The 16,341-nt window shown below is 55.5% G+C and overlaps 1 protein-coding gene across 2 annotated transcripts in view; it reads left to right on the top strand.

Annotated features, from left to right (window-relative positions):
* The first annotated feature begins 789 nt into the window (after positions 1–789).
* The window catches only part of FBLN2 (fibulin 2), a 93,051-nt gene continuing 77,499 nt past the window's right edge, over positions 790–16,341 (top strand). For both annotated transcript variants that reach the window (XM_055259925.2, XM_055259923.2), the window contains exon 1: positions 790–877. The gene's annotated coding sequence lies outside the window, so the exon portion shown is untranslated. The remainder of the gene's footprint in view (positions 878–16,341) is intronic.

Here is a 16,341-nt window from a genome sequence, read left to right as displayed (position 1 = left end):
ACTTTGGGCCCATGGCTGCCGCTCAGATGTGAGGTAGTGACCACCAGGCCATGTGTCTCTGGACAGGGATGGGAGAGACTCAGAGAGACACAGAGACCAAGAGATAAAGTCAGAGGGAGATGCAGAGACCAAGAGGGACAAACCAAGGGAGACAGAGAGACGACATTAGATCAGAGATGGAGACCCCGAAAGAGACCCAGAAAGGGATCAGTGTGGGCTGGGGGAAGAGACACCCCGGGGGTCACACAGTGGTCACAGGCATCAGAGCTGGGCTAAGGAAAAGGACAAACTGAGCCTGTCCCAAAGCTGGGGGCTCGGTACCGTCTGCCCAGGGACGTGCAGCAGCAGTGGGGCTGCAGGCAGGCCCCCAGGGTAGGAAGCAAGCCGGGTGGGAGGCAGGGCCTGGCCTCTGGGCAGTTTTGTACCTGGGCCCCTCAGGCCCTCACAATGTGCCTAAGGCTGCTGGGCCCATCTTCCAGGGGTGATCACTGAGGCTCAAGCTGGCTGAGGCGACCGGACCCCAATCCCTAGCCCTGCCCTGTGGGCAGCAATGCCAGGTCTGGCACTCAGAGGTTAGGCTGGGCGCAGGGAGGGTGCGGGCTCCGCAGCGAGCGCGCCGGGCGGCCTCTAGGAGCCGGGTCTGTGAGTCTGGGCTCTGAGCGAGCGGCGCCGTCACGGCCCCCTCCCCGGCGGGCGGCCGAGACCCCGCCCCGGAGGCGGAGGCGGAGTCAGGGGAGGGGGTCGGGGGCCGGCTGGTCCCGCCCCTCGCGCCTCCGCCCCGCCCCGCGCGCACACAGCCGGGGGCCGCCCGGGCTCTCGACGCGCCGACGGCCGGGCGGACGGACGGACGGACGGACGCCGAGCGCAGCGCCTCGCGGTGAGTGCACGCGGCCCCTCTCGCCCGGACTCATCCCCGTCGGTCCGCGCCTCGCAGCTCAGGACTCGGGGGAGCTCGGACTCACCGACGGCTAGGCTGACCCTCGGACGCGCCTTGCGGGCTGCCCGCGCCTCCACCCGCGCCGCCGGTCCGACCGGGTCTCGCTCTCCCGGTCCCAGCGCGGGGACGGCCCGCGAGCGCCGCGACCCAGTGTACAGATGCGGGCTCAGAGGCCGGCGTGGGGTGGAGGCCGGGGGTCCGCGGGCGGGTTCCCCCACCCCAAGTCCGCAGCTTCCTCCGCTCTGGGTCTCACTTCTCCCCCCTCCCCGGGCCAGCTCCCACCAGTCATCTCCTCTTGTCCCACTGCCCACCCCCACCCCGACCGCAGGACCCCGCCGCCCCTCCAGTCCAGAGGGCCGGGTCAACACCCTCGGGGAAAGAAGACTGGAGTCCCTGGTCTAACACTACCCCCTCCATCACCCCCAAGTCACACTCACCGCCACACACGCACTCGCACCAGCAGAAGTTTCTGCGCGCTCTGCATTGGCGCACCCACCCTCCCTGTCACCACATCCTCCCTCTCCCAGCCCCATGCTCACCTGGCCAGCTCCCCCAGGCCAGAATCTCTCACACTCATCTCACATCCCCTTAGCACACAATGCTCCACACACACGTGCCTTGCACACTGGCACCCCTGCGAGACATGCCTCTCTAGCAGACAGTTGTATCTCTGATAAACACATGTGCCCTTACTGCCCTCTGACACGCACACACGTCCGCCACACAGGGGTAGCTATCACATGCATATCTCCATCATATGTATTACACATGTGTCTCTCACATGCGTGTGCTCCTCATACCTGGAATCACAAACACTGGGAGTGCCACACACACTGTGAGTCTCACATACGAGTTACAGACCCCCACGAATTCACAGTCCCAGCCCCCCTGGCACTCCATGGGCAGTCCTCCCCTGTTCTAGGGGGTGGGAGCCGATTTTGGAGGAGGGAGGTGGTTGCTCCTGACGGAGGCTGCTTACCATGCATGGGACCTGGGTGGCTGTGGGGAGCATGGGGTGGCTCAGCCTCAGGCTGGGCCTGACTCCTCACCTCCCTGCATCCTCTCTCCCTTCCTCTGCTCCAGTCTCCTAAATAGGGGTGCCCTCCCTCCCTTTTTTGCTGCCACAAGGAGTTGCCCATATCAGCTTTGCAGTGACCACTTGGGCCAGTCCCAAGCAGGCCTGAGCCAGGCGGCGTCCCCTGACAGGCCAAAAAGAGAAAAAGGGAAGTCAAACAGGATGGTTTGGGTGCTTGTGTCTACCCTGATGCCCCTGAGGTGCTGGTCCGGGCCCTCCCAGAGGGAGCCCTGATGAATTGGGTAGCAGCTGAGAAGTGTGCCCTTGGCCTGGCATGGATTGGGAGCCGGTGTGTGTTTGTGGCTGATAGGGGCTCTGGGCCTTAACTTCCCCATATGCAAAATGGGGTGAAGGCTCCCCAGCAGGAGGAAGAGAGGGAGGGGGAGCTACTCCCTTGGGGTGCACCCTTGACTTCCCGCCCTCCCCTCCTGCAGCTGAGCTGTGTGATGGGGGTGAGCAGGGGATGAAGTCAAAGGATCTTATTCCGGAGGCACAAACCTGCCAACCCCGGCTGTGGCTGGCCCTGCATGTTTTGTTTGGCTCTCACCATGTTATTATTATTTTAAAAAATTAATTAGCTGCCAGCATTTACAAATTGGCAGTTTTCAGGTAAAAGTCCGGATTTCCGTCTTCTCTTGAAAAATCACAAGGTCTGGTAGTTCAGGATCTGCATCCCCTGGCTGGTGCTGCCCGCCCCCAACCCAGGGGATGGGGCAGGGGCGCTGTTTGGTCCGCGTCCCCACCTGGCCCTCTTATGCCTTCTCAGCTCCTGCCTGGCCTGCATGGCCTTTGTGCGGCTGTGACTGCTGCATGCATTGGGCTGATTTTGCTCCATTGCCCGCCTCAAGCATAGGCCCAGGCTGGTCCTCCATGCATGGCTGAGGAAGCCCTGGGTGGGCCTCCTACCGTTCAAGGCCTTAGTCATTGAAGCAATGAGTGGCGCCCAGGGCCCTGGGCCACAGGGCATCTTTGTGATGGTGGCAGACACTTCCTGCTAGGCTGTGGGGGACGGTGGTGTGGGGATCCCATGAAGCAAGAGCTCATGCCAGACAGCATTCTCCGAGGCAGGCTTTGTTCATCGCTTTTCTTCCCAGATCCCGCCACCCCTCCTGCAGGGTGGAACTTTTGCACCTATTTAAGAGATGGGGAAGGGGAGGTTGAGACAGGGCCTCCCAGCAGGCAAGGGGGAAAGCTGGGGTTCAGCCCAGGATCTTCTCCCTCCAAAGCAAAGCTCTTTGCCCCTCTCATTGAGCCACTAGTGGGAGGACTTGGTCTCCTTGGCCGTAGAGGGAGTGCCCTGAGCCTATCCACACCTGACACGCAATAGGTGCTTCATAAATGCTTGGAGCATGCTGATGGTGAGTGAAACTGTGTTCTCTGCAGCAAATTCGGGCCTAGGGTGAAGATTGCACAGCCACTTACATGACCTTTGATACTTTTCATCTGCTGTAAAACCCAGCCCAGGATTCCTACTTGGGTCTTGATGGTCACATTCACTGTGACCCCATCGCCACCACGTGGAGGCCACTGAGTCCTGGATGAGTCCGGGAGGTCTTGGGACCATCATGAAGTGTCCTGTTGAATGCCGCATGCAGTGTTTGCTTTGCATTTAGGAGCCGTGGGTGTGAGCATCGTTTCCTTAAACCCCTGGTTGGCCTAGGCACCTGAGATCCCACATGGGACTGAGGGACTCGGGGCCAGCGTTAGGTGGGGGTCAGCTCCCCTTCCCAGCTCATGTTCCCCTGGGTGGCTGGGTGGGCAGCATGAGGTGGGGCAGTTGCTGCATTGTTCTATCCCAATTCCTGTGGCCCTCTGCTCTCTGCCTGCCATCTGTATGTGGCTGAATTCATGTAAACTAAGGGCTTCGTTATATGTGGCCTCCTGGAAGTTTGCTGCCTGAATGAAGACCAGGCCTGTGCGTGGCACGTGGGACTTGGGGTGGGGGAAGCAGCCCTGGCTTCTTCCTTGTATCTCCTGGAGAGGCTGACCCTAGCTTTTTTATTTCTGTCCTGCTGGGGGAGAGGTGCTGGGCCTGGACGTGTGAGGTGACACGGAGGGCCTGGGGCCAGGGCTAGTCTGTGTGTGGCTGTGTTGTGCTCCTGGGTCTGGCCCTCCCTCTGCTGGGCCTCAGTCTTCCATTCTGTAAAGTGAACGCTTCTGATGGTTTTCAGTGCTCAGGGTCCTGCTGTGGGGCCGTGGGGGGTGAGATTCTGAGACTGCTCTGCAGGAGGCAGTTGGGTATGGGCCACCTCTCTGGCTTCCTGAACTCAGGGGCCTCCACCATCTGAAAGCCTTTCCCTGAGTTGCAGTTCCAACCTGGGACAGGCTTCTGGGCACTGTGTTCTCCCTGGTCCTTTGTGAGGCAGGAGCTGCAGCTGGGGGCCTGGCTCTCCTGGGCTAAGTGGGGAGTCACTTGCCCATTCTGGGCCAGGCATGGTCTGGGTAGGGGGCTCACAGAGGACAATGCAGACACTGTCATGACTCCCATACAGCTTATATTCTGGTTGGAGTGGTGAAGTGGGGTGAGTTGAATGATTGGAGCTGTATTTAGACGGGTTAGATGCTGTCAAGGAGGTAAGGCCTGCCAGGTAGCGGCATCTAGGTGGGCAGGGAGGGTGCCTTTGAGGAGGGGATTTCTGAGCTGAGCAAGGGGGGAAGGAGGGGACAGCTTGTGCAAAAGACCTGAGGTGGAGCGTGGTTGGCATGCTAGGGACAAAGAAAGAGAGGAGGCTAGAGTGGGTGACAGAGGGGAGAATGGGGCAGACGAGGCAGGCAGGGAGTTGGAAAGCTGCTGGAAAGTTTTGAACCAGAGCGCAATGAGGTCCAATTTTCATTCTAAGACTCCCTCCCTAGCTGCAAGGTCAAGAGGCTTTGTGCCTCTGTGGAGAGATTTTTTTTTTTTTTTAAGACAGAGTCTGGCTCTGTTGCCCAGGCTGGAGTGCAATGGTGCAATCTTGGCTCACTGCAAGATCCACCTCCCGGGTTCAAGCGATTCTCCTGCCTCAGCCTCCCGAGTAGCTGGGATTACTGACACCCACCACCATGCCTGGCTAATTTTTTGTATTTTTAGTAGAGACGGGGTTTCACTGTGTTAGCCAGGATGGTCTCGGTCTCCTGACCTTGTGATCCACCTGCCTCGGCCTCCCAAAGTGCTGGGATTACAGGTGCCTCTGTGGAGAGATGTTGGCAGGACTGCTAAGCTGCCTGCTCCCCTGTGCCAGGCCCTGTGCTGGGGACAGGCCTCACCTTGAGAAGCTACAGGCAGGTGGGGGAGGTCAGTCTGTCCATAGGTGCTGAGGCCTGGGTGATGCATGCCACTTCAACAGATGATGGCTCATCCTCACAGGGAATATTATGCAGCTGCAAAAAATGAAGATGCTCTCGATGGAAAGATCTTTAAGATCTGTTACGAGAAGAAAGCAAGGTGTTGACTGGTGTGTAAAGTGTGCCACCTCTTGTGTAAAATAGGGATATAAATTCACATCCGATTGTATGTGCATCAGCAAATCAGGAGCTAGTTTCCATAGTTAACTGTGGTCACCTGGGGGTGGGGGGGGGACAAGGGTGCAAAGGGAGGTGAGACTTCCCACCTCGTGACCTGTTATATTTTCTGGTTTTTGGGCTGTGTCACTGTATTGCCTGTTCACATTACATGAAATTAAAAAGCAGTTGGTGGTTGAATGTTCATTTGTGAGTTTTAAGTGAAAATGTTTAAGATGGCTTTAAATTCCCCGTGTTACTGACCTTGTTGAACAGACTTCTTCCTGGTGTGATATATGAAGTTTCCATTGTGATTAAAATAATATGTTACCGAAGTCATTTTTTGCAGTTTAGCCAGTGGACAAAAGAAAAAACCCCACCCATTCTCCCTCCCGCCTTGCCTTCACCTCTCTTCCTGTGGGTGTTTCCTTCTGTGGAGCAGACTGCAGGCTCTTTCTGCGGGGACATCACTGCATTTAACATTCTGTCCGGAGCCTGTTTTCTCAGTCTGCCCCACTGTCCCAGGGTTTGGTGACAGGTCCAGGCCCCGGGGGGCGGGGAGCAGGCCCAGCTCCTGGGCAGGGAGCAGCCGGGTGCAGGGAAGTCCCTTTCTGGCATTCTGCAAGGCTCCAATCCAGCTCTGCTACTCACATGCTGTGTTCCTTGGGGCCAGTGTGTCACATCTCAGGTCTCAGTTTCCTTCTGTGAAGTGGGTGTCAAACTCCCTAGCTCTCAGGGTGGTTGGAAAGAGGAAAAGAGGAAGTGAGGCTGGGCTTGGTGGCTCACGTCTGCAATCCTAGCCCTTTGGGAGGCCAATGCAGGAGGATCACTTGAGGCCAAGAGTTCAAGATCAGCCTGAGTAACAAACTGAGACCTCATCTCTACAAAAAATAGAAAATTAGCTGGCTGGTGTGCGCCTGTAGCCCCAACTACTTGGGAGGCTGAGGCTGGAGGATCACTTGAGCCCAGGAGTTTGAGGCTGCAGTGAGCTGTGATCACACTACTGCACTCCAGCCTGAAAGACAGGACGAGATCCTGTCTTAAAAAAAAAAAAAAAAAGGGGCTGGGCACGGTGGCTCACACCTGTAATCCCAGCACTTTGGGAGACCGAGGCAGGCAGATCACGAGATCAAGAGATGGAGACCATCCTGGCCAACATGGTGAAACCCCATCTCTACTAAAAATACAAAAATTAGCTGGGTGTGGTGGCACACACCTGTAGTCCCAGCTACTTGGGAGGCTGAGGCAGGAGAATCGCTTGAACCCGGGAGGTGGAGGTTGCAGTGAGCTGAGTTGATGCCACTCCACTCCAGCCTGGTGACAGAGCGAGACTCTGTCTCAAAAAAAAAAAAAAAAAAAAAAAAGGGAAGAAATGAGAGCACACGTTCCTTTATTCTGCAGGTGTTTATTGACCACCTGCTGGGTGCTGGGGACTGTTCTGAGGGCTGGAGTAAAGCAGTGACCAAGACAGCCCCCACAGAGCTCGCTCCTGCAGGGAGACTCAGATGGGAAACACACTGATGCACACTATAGTTAGTGTCCTTGCTGACCCTGTGTGTGAGGAGGGGCGGAAACACTGGTCCAGGACAGGGACTAGAATTGGGGCTGTTTTAGGTAAAGTGTCAGTGGGGGTCAGGACCCAGCCTTGGATGTTGCTGAGGGGAGGGACATTAGGACTGAGGATACAGCAGGTGCAGGTGATTGGGTGTGATGAGGAGCTGCTGGTGGATTCTGGTTTGGGGAGGGGTGGGGTCTAATTGAGATCCTAAAGGTCCCTTCCCCCACACTGCTGCTAGCAGGGAGCAGGCTGGAGGGCAGCCGTGGGGATCCATGCAGCAGCGTCCAGGCGAGAGAATTTGGGGCTGGGATTAGGGCGGTGGCAGCACTGGAGGTGAGAGTGGTCAGATTTGGACTGACTTTGCAGGTGGGGCTGCCAGGATTTCTTGACGGATTGGAAGTGGAGTGAGTGAAAGGGGAGGCCAGGGTGAGGCCGGCCGTCCTGCCCCGTGGTGGACAGAAACACCATGCATGGCTTCTGGTCCTTAGCAGCCCTCTGTCATCCAGTTTCCTTCCCCAGGTCCCCGAGTGTGGGCGGTGCAGGTGTCCGTGTGGCTGCAGGCAGCTCTGCCTCCAGGGCTCCTTCTGAATGCTGGGGCTGCAGAAGTCTACCTTCCCAATAGACCAGACAGAGGTGCTGCTCCTGTATGCTACAGGGGCAGAGGGGACCACAGGGCTGTGCCTCCAGCCAGGCATTATGGGGTGGTGGGGAGCAGTGGGTTTGTGGCTTCACCTCGGGAGGGCCGGGAGCCATGACTGGGTGTCGTTTGGGGGCGGCCAGGGCGGGGCTCCCTGGAGTTGGCGTTCCTGCTTTAGCAGCTCTATGAAACCCTTTGCCAGGGAGTGTGCCCAGGGCCTTGGATTCTCTTCATCACCCCACAGTGCTGGCAGTAGCCTCTGGTGTGGGCCGACGCTGTACCAGGGGCTGGTGCACAGAGGAGCGGAACACAGGGCCCCTTCCAAGGTCATCCCCAGGGGCGCCTGCATGGGTTGTTCTGAAATGCTTTGTTGGGGCCATCCTGGAGGAGAGCGCTGAAGTCATGGGAACTGGGGAGGCATCAAGCTGAGCCTGGGTAGTCAGGGAGGGCTTCCTGGAGGTGGTGCAGGCACTGTGATATGAAGGTAGAGGGGTGAGGGACACCTGGGGACAGGAGAAAGCCTGGCTCCTTTCAGAGTGGGGCTTGGAGGAATAGTGGGAAGTAAGGCTGGTGAGGCCAACTAGACCCTGAAAATGGAGGCCCTCCAGTCCTGGTCTGTGAGCAAGCAACAGGCAGCCTCAGGGCGTTCTGAGCAGAGGAGGCGCTGCCAGACTGTGAGGTTGAAGGGTCCCTCTGCAGCCCAGGTGTAGGGGTGGGCCTGGAGAGGACAAGGCGGCAGGTGGGAGGCCTGTGAGAGTGACAGGGCCAGGAAACTGAGGTGCGGGGGGGGTGTGCTTGCCTGCAGTCACATAGCGACTGAGGAGGAAGAGCTGGGGCGGGAGCCAGCTCCGTCCACCTCCAGGTCCTGCCTGGCGAGCTGCCCTCGCATACAGGGCACCACTGCACGCCCACACTACAAACTTACCTCCTCTGGGCATGTCCTTTCCCAGGGCCCCTCGTGGGTCAAGCTGTGCGTCATTTTGTGCCATTGTCTTCAGTTATTGGAATTTGGAAACGTTGCAGAAATGCCTCTCTCTCTCCTCATATATGGAGATTGTTGCAAAGCAAGTGCTGGTTTGGGGAAAGGTTATTTCCTTCCTCGAGGGCGGGGAGCCCGGCTTTCCTGAGAGGGGCTGTATTGTAGGCGGCCAGTGCGTCCCGCCTAGGTCTGTGTGCTGGGGAGGAAGTGGTGCCACCCACCTGTGCCGGGCCAGGGATGTGGAGGGGAGCACCCATGTGCTCAGGCAGACCCTGCCGGTCCCAGGTCTCACACCTTGTCGGGCCTCTGGTTGCTCATCTGTGAATCGGGGGCGCCCCCCTGGCTATGCTGACATTGTTGCCCAGGAAGAGCCTGAAATAGGAGGAGGGCTCTGAAGTGTGATGAGGCCCAGCCGGGCGCATGGGGAGCACCGTGGGCATTGAGCGCTGCCTGGGCCTGAGCCCCTGGAGCCTGCCTCAGGAGGGAGTTGTCTCCCAGCCTCAGCTTCTCCGTCCAGAAAATGGGCCTGGTGGTAGGGGCCCCCAGTAGGGTTGGTATGAAGGCTGAAGGATGAATGGAGAGCCCCAGGCCCGCTCTGGGGAGGCGGACAGTGCTGCTGGCCGTAGCTGGTTCTTGAGTGTGGCTGAGTGCAGCCACCCATGTCCCCTGTGGCTTCTGTCTTCTGGCCATGGAGACACCATCATCTGTGTTGGGGCCAGCCCTTGGGCTTGTGATCGGGGCACCCCAGTGCTTGATAAGCCTCCCAGAGTTCTTCCCTCCTTAGTTTGGGACCCCCATCCTGGCCCTGAATTCCCAGCCCCGACCTTGATCCCCAGTTGAGCTTTTAGGTGATCCAGAAAGTTCTGTTCTTCTTAGAGTCTCCTCAAAATGAAAACACATCGTCAAAAAACATTGACAAGCATGCATGTGCGTGCCCACACACACCTTCTCTCTGTCTCTTGTCTGTCTCTGAAGATCCTGCTCATCACTGTGGTTTCTTAGATAACTTCCCTAGTCCTTGGAGCAGAGACACTCACTGTCCTCATGGTTTTTGGTGTTGGCTGAGCACCTCAGTGTCCTCCCTCATCTCTATTCCCTTGCAAGGCTGTGGAAACAAATTAATTTCACCGCTTTGGCCCATGGGCGTCCCAGGGGCCCTAATGGCTGTTGTCTGATTATGGGGCTGGTAGAGGCAGAGGGCTTATATGGGGACCTGTGTACTTTCTTGGGGAATAAGCCAGAGGGTGTCAGCTTCGTTTCTGACAGAGTGGGGTTGAGCTTCACCACCGTGTTTTCGGCTGCATCCTCCTACCTCCTCTCCTTGACATCATACTTAATAACTTAATGTTGTTTTAAAAAAAATCCCTTCCCTGTTTTGCTTATACTTACTTTTTTTTTTTTTTTTTTAATACTGAATCTCACTCTGTCACCCAGGCTGGAGTGCAGTGGTGCAATTCCAGCTCACTGCAACCTCTGCCTTCCAGGTTCCAGTGATTTTCCTGCCTCAGCCTCCCAAGTAGCTGGGACTACAGGTGTGCGCCACCACACCGGGTTACTTTTGTATTTTCAGTAGAGACGGGGTTTCACCATGTTGGCCAGGCTGGTCCCAAACTCTTGACCTCAGGTGATCCACCCGTCTTGGTCTCCCAAACTGCTGGGATTACAGGCGTGAACCATTGCGCCTGGCTGCTTATACTTACTTTTAAAGGAAACCTTTGATCACAACTGTAGATAGAAATCAGGATCACTTGCCCTAAACCAGCAATACCCATAAAAATAAATATAGCACTAAAAATACAGGGCTTAGCATCCTAGCCACCTTGTATTCCCTACCATAGCCTTGAGCCTGAGCTAGTGTTGCCTGGTTTTTATTTATTTATTTTTATTTTTATTTATTTATTTTTTAGATGGAGTCTCGCTCTGTCGCCCAGGCTGGAGTGCAGTGGCGCCATCTCGGCTCACTGCAAGCTCCGCCTCCCGGGTTCACGCCATTCTCCTGCCTCAGCCTCCTGAGTAGCTGGGACTACAGGTGCCCGGCACCATGCCTGGCTAATTTTTTTGTGTTTTTAGTAGAGACGGAGTTTCACCGTGTTAGCCAGGATGGTCTCAATCTCCTGATCTCGTGATCCGCCTGCCTCGGCCTTCCAAAGTGCTGGGATTACAGGCGTAAGCCACTGTGCCCAGTGCCCTGGTTTTTAAAAAGAATGATTGGCAAGCGTCTGAGAGGTGTGGGAGGCACACCCGTGCTGCCCAGAGACGGTCTTCAATAGCCAGATTGGTTCAGAGGGATTCGCGGGGACGTTTCCTCACCGAGCGTTGGTGCTTGTCCCTGAAATCAGCTGTCCCTGCACAGTCATCTCTATCCCTGCCTGGAAAGGCCCCTGTGGTGGGGGCGTCACATACCTCACATCTCCTGGGGCCGCCTTGGCGTGTTTCGTGCTAGGCTGGGGTTGATGGAGGAGGCCCCAGCCCTCTAGCAGAAATGTCTTCTCTGAGACCAAGTGTCTGGCTCTCAGGGAGTGGCCATGTCCTCTGTGCCCCCAGCTCCATGCCCTAAGACTGTCCTGGTGGGTTCCGGCTGCTATAACAAATGTCACAGATGAGTCGGGGAGGAGATTGAAGATGGACATTTATTTCTCAGTTGTGGAGGCCGGAAGTCTAAGCCCTAGATTTCGTTCCTGGTGAGAGTTTTCTTCCCGGCATGCACATGGCTGCCTTCTTGCTGTGTCCTCACAAGGTAGGGGGCGGGGAGCAGTGGAGGGAGAGAGAGAGAGAAGGGAAGAGAGGGAGGGAGGGAGGGAGGGAGGGAGGGAGAGCGAGTGAGCTCTGGTCTTTCTTTCTGTAAGGACACTAATCTACACATGGGGGCTCCACCCATGTGACCTCATCTAAACCTCCTAATGGGGGGCCCCACCCCCTGATACCATCCCACTGGGGTCAGGGCTTTCACATAGGAATGTGGGGAGGACACAGATGTTCAGCCTGTAAGACTGGTTTAATGAACTGCCAAGGATGGAAACACTGTAACACCAGCTGCCGGTCCCTGAATGGTCACCCTGTGACCCCAAGGCAGGGTGTGGTGGGGAGGCCATGGCTTCCTGTGCATGGGATGGGAGGAGTGACCCCTCCTTGGCCCTAGACGTTGGGGTTCCCAGGGTCTGGTTGGGCATCAGCACATGATACTGTAGCCCACCTGTGACCTGGGCTTGGTCCCCCACAATGACTTCGGAAGTTGGCCTGCCCATTGCTGGAAGCAGGGGCCCCTTTGCACAGGCTTCTCTGTGTCTGAGGCTACTCAGGAGACGTAGGGGCCCCACTACATCCTCATGGAAGGACTAGTGATCCGTCAGCCCTGGGTCAAGTTGCGGCCACCAGGACTCCCTCACGCCCCATCTTTCTTTTGTCTCTGCCTTTCTCTGTGAGCCTGGTTGATTCTCTCGAAATGATGCCCGCCACATGGCAGGAAATGTGCCCACCTTCAGAACTTGCTGTTTCTTCCCCTGCAGGTGGGCTGCGCTTTCTTTTATTTCCACTTCAAGAGCTCAGGGAGGAGATGTGACCAGCCCAGCCTGGGAAGAACGTCTGCCCTGGGCCAGTCAGCTGTGGCTGGGGAGGGTCAGGGGGTCATGCATTGATGTGGCCCCAGGTGCATGTCTGGAGCCATTCCCTGAGCCTGGGGACTGAGCGAGGCAACCTGCTGCCCTAGGAGGGGTCTAGTCTACTGCAGGGACACAGTTTCATAACCCCAGCAACTCAGACATTTTGGGGTTAAGTCAGCCATGAATACAAGAAGATGGTTCTTCTTTCTTTGTTTTCACAAATGTCAGGATAATTTTGGTTACAGGTGATAGAAAGTACAATTTCAGCAAAAAAGTCATGGAACTAAAAAAGTACAGGGTGTAGCTTCAGGCATGGCTGTATCCAGGGCCTCTGCAGATGCCATCAGGACCGGGTCTCCGTCTCTCGCTCTGCTGTTCTCCGTGTTCCATACTCCCAGGCAGGCTCTGCCGTGTGGTGATCAGGTGTCCCAGCAGCTCTAGGCTCATCCTTGAGCTCAGAAGCTCTGGAGCAAGGCAGCCCCCTCCCAGGAGCATCAGCCTGGGCCATGTGACTGGGTTGTGTGACTGCTCTGACCTGTCACTGTGGATGGGGCAGGGAGACCTCTCATTGGCCATCCAGCAGTCCACGTAGCCTGAATTGTGAGGGGGTTTCCCCAGAGGAAAAAGGCTGCTGTGATTAGACCCATTGTGTAGATGAAAGCATTGCTGCTCAGAGGGTCACATGCTCCGAGGTGCCCAGCAGCCTAGTGGCAGGGCTAGGTTCAAATTTGAGCTCTGATCTCTGGGAGTCCAGAGCTTGGTCCTGCTGGCTGTCTCTCTTGGCTTTGGCAGCAGAGGCTGACTGCCTTGGGGGCCTCCAAGGCTCTTGAGCCCAATGGTTATACCACAGACTGGGCCAGACCCCGCTGTTGGTTGTACACCGGCCGCCTCACTGGCAGCCCTGAGAAATTCCTAAATTTCAGGGCCGTGCAAATAAATTGGGCACAGCAAAGGCCTGAGGGAGTCGCAGAGAGACTGGGCTGCCCGCTTCCCTGGCTGCTGCCTCCTTCTAGATGCTGTGGTGGCCAAGGGAGCCTGGGTCTGCCATAGGCCAGCCCCGCCTGCCTGTCTCCATTGGCTGTCTGTCTCTGGCTGTCTGCTTGGCTTTCAGTCTGTGCTTCTCTCCATCTCTCTGTCTTGCTCTCTTTCTGTCTCCCTGATGGATCTCTTTCCTTGTCTGTGTCAGTCTCTGTGTCTCTTTGTCTCTCTGTGTCTCTTTCTGCCTGTCTCTTGCTGGCACCACTCCCCCCACCCCGCCACCCAAGTCTAGGATCTCAGCCCTTTGTGAGACTAAAAGGCGGACGCAGGAGTGAAAGTGCTTCTGTATGAAAGGTGGACACGTACCTTGGTTGTTTAAGTCACTTAGCCAGTGACTAGCCAGGTGACTTCAGGGAAGCCTTTTCTGTTTCTGAAGGCCCTTCTGGGATAATGTTTGTGATACTCACATTCATAACTGGTCCCATCCTCTGTTCCAGCCCTGTGCTCGGGCCATACGGATTAATTAATCTACCCCTCTCCACTCACCCACCCATCCATATACCCACACACCCATCTATCCACCCACCCACCCATCCATTCACTCACCCACCCATCCACCCACCCACTTTTTTAGCCACCCATCCATTCACTCGTCCATCCATCCATCCATCCATCCATCCATCCATCCATCCATCCACCCATCCACCCCACCCTCCCACCTATCTACCTAGCCATTCATCCATCTACCTACTTAACCTACCCTCGGGGCTTGGCTTTAAAGCATGGGGTGGGATTTGGGTGTTCAGGGTTCTAGGAGAGTTTCAGGAGAGAGGGCATCACAGGTTGAGCTAATGATAAGAGAAAGATAAGGGGTTGGGAACCAGAGAGGGTTTTCCAGTTTAGCAGGAGTTGGGTGTGTGGAGGACAACAGAGGGGGATGGGTTAGGAAAGCTAGGTGGAGTTAGATGGTGAAGGGCTTTGAATGTCTCCGTTAGGAGTTTTTTCTTTATCCTTGGGCCACAGGACTTCAGCCAGGGGTCTGTGAGTGGACTCCAGGGAGTCTATGAAACTCCCTCACACAGCAGTCTTAGGTATGTGCCCATATATCTGTTAAGGCTCTTGGTTGCAAGGGACAGAAAACCTGGTCCAAGTTAGGTTAATCAAAAGGGGTTCATGTCATTGTGAAGTTCAGCTTTTCAGTTAGCTTCAGGCACGGCTGGATCCAGGTGCTGGGCAGCTATCACTATGACCCTGTTTCTCTTTCTTGGATTTCTTGGCTTTTATGTGTTTTATGAGCAGGTGCCAGCCTCTGATGGTCTCCACTTGATGACAAGATGGCTTCAGGTACCCTTGATGTTAAATCATCTTAGTCTAATACAGTAGGAAAGAGAGAAGCTGTTTGCCCAGTGTTTCACCTGAGGCGGGTCTTATAGGCTCTAATTGTCCTGGTGTCCATCTCTGAGTCAGGCACTGTTGCGAGGGGAATGGGAAGTGCTGATTGGAGCTCCAGTGGGGTGATGGGACCACAGAATGAAATCTAGGGGCTGTTCTTGGAAAGAGGCTGAATATGTGCCAGGTGGTCAGAAATCACCCAGCGTTGCTGCAGAGCTTGGTTCATTATGTGCTTTTTTTGGTGGAGCTGGGTGTGTATTATCCATAGCTTTTTTCACATTCTCCAGGGGGCCAGAGCTGATGGAGAACCATTCAGGGTTTGGAGCAGGGATGAGAGGTGATGAGCAGTCCCTGGAGGCAGGATCTCGGTCCAGGGGCAGACCATGTGGAGGATGCCTGGGGATCTTAGGACTCCTCCCACCCCAGGGGGGGGCATGGGTGTGCCTCCTTCTAGGGTCGGGTGGAGGGTGTGTGGAGCGCCAGGTGGGGAGGGCGGTGATCTCAGCCTTGGCCGTGGGCAGCCTCATTTCTCATCGCTCCCACCCTGGGAGTGTTTCCTCTTTGCAGAGGAGCAACTTGTGGGGAAGGAAAATACCAGCTCCTTTCAATGCCAAAAGCAACATTTTCTTTTCTCAAAGGTTGATTAAAAGTCACGGACATTAATCTTTGTAATTTTTCACCTGCTTATGTTGGTAATGAGATTAGTGATTGTGTATGTAGGGTCAGCTTTACCTAAAATTTAAGGAGCTTTTTATTCATTTCTTTTTTTTTTTTTTTTTTTTTTTTTTTAGGGAGCAGAGGGAAGGGAGGGGAGACAACCCTGGCTGTTCCACTTAAAAGATTATTTTTCCCAGGGTTCTCATGAGCTCACCCTGTTGAAGGAAGGCCCAGTGACCAGTGAGCATGTGAGGAGCATGGGGCACCTGCTACCCTAAGCCCCACCTGCAGCCCACAGCTTGGTCTGTACTTCACGTGTAGGGCTTGCCCTGGACCTGCTGTCTCCCCGCTCCTCCTTGGGGTCTCACACCACCAACCAGTGTCATCAGCCTCACCTGCTCAACAGAAAGGACCACAGACCTCTCCTTATCCTCCTGGCCTGGTGGTCCTTTCCTCGCAGCCAAGCTTCTGGTCTTTTGCACATCATGCTATTATTAAGACATTTGCCCATGAGGAAATGAAGGCAACTGTAGTTTTCAAGATTGAAGCCAACTTGATTACTTTGCTCTAATAATTTGTGAGTTTCAAATCACTCCCCTTCTTTCTGTTTCTCCTGCCAACACCTTCTCTGGCTTTTGTTTCCTTTTTCTGGATTGCTGCAATGGTTCTTTTTTATTTTCTTTAAAAAGTCTCTCTTTCTCTGTCTTTTAGATATGGGGTTTTGCGCTGTCACCCAGGCTGGAGTGCAGTGGTGTGATTATAGCTCAATGCAGCCTCCAACTCCTGGGTTCCAGTAATCCTCCTGCCTCAGCCTCCCAAGTAGCTAGATACAAAGTCTCTTTGAAGGGAAAAAAAAAACAAACATACAAAAGAGTACCTAAAAGTCGGTGTAGGGTGGTAGAGGAAATTCTTGGATAACCACCACCTGGGCAAAGCAAGAGGACACTGCCTGCCCCCATAGGTCCTCCAATTTCCCTTACTGGCCACTAGACTTTGATGGTGACAACTGCTGCTTGACTTTCTAGTTCTGGTTCCTACATTTGCAGTCC

The sequence above is a fragment of the Symphalangus syndactylus genome, chromosome 21 (genome assembly GCF_028878055.3).
Source record: "Symphalangus syndactylus isolate Jambi chromosome 21, NHGRI_mSymSyn1-v2.1_pri, whole genome shotgun sequence".
Lineage (NCBI taxonomy): Eukaryota > Metazoa > Chordata > Mammalia > Primates > Hylobatidae > Symphalangus > Symphalangus syndactylus.
Note: the sequence above shows the minus strand (reverse complement) of the source record. Positions and strands in the feature narration are given on the sequence as shown.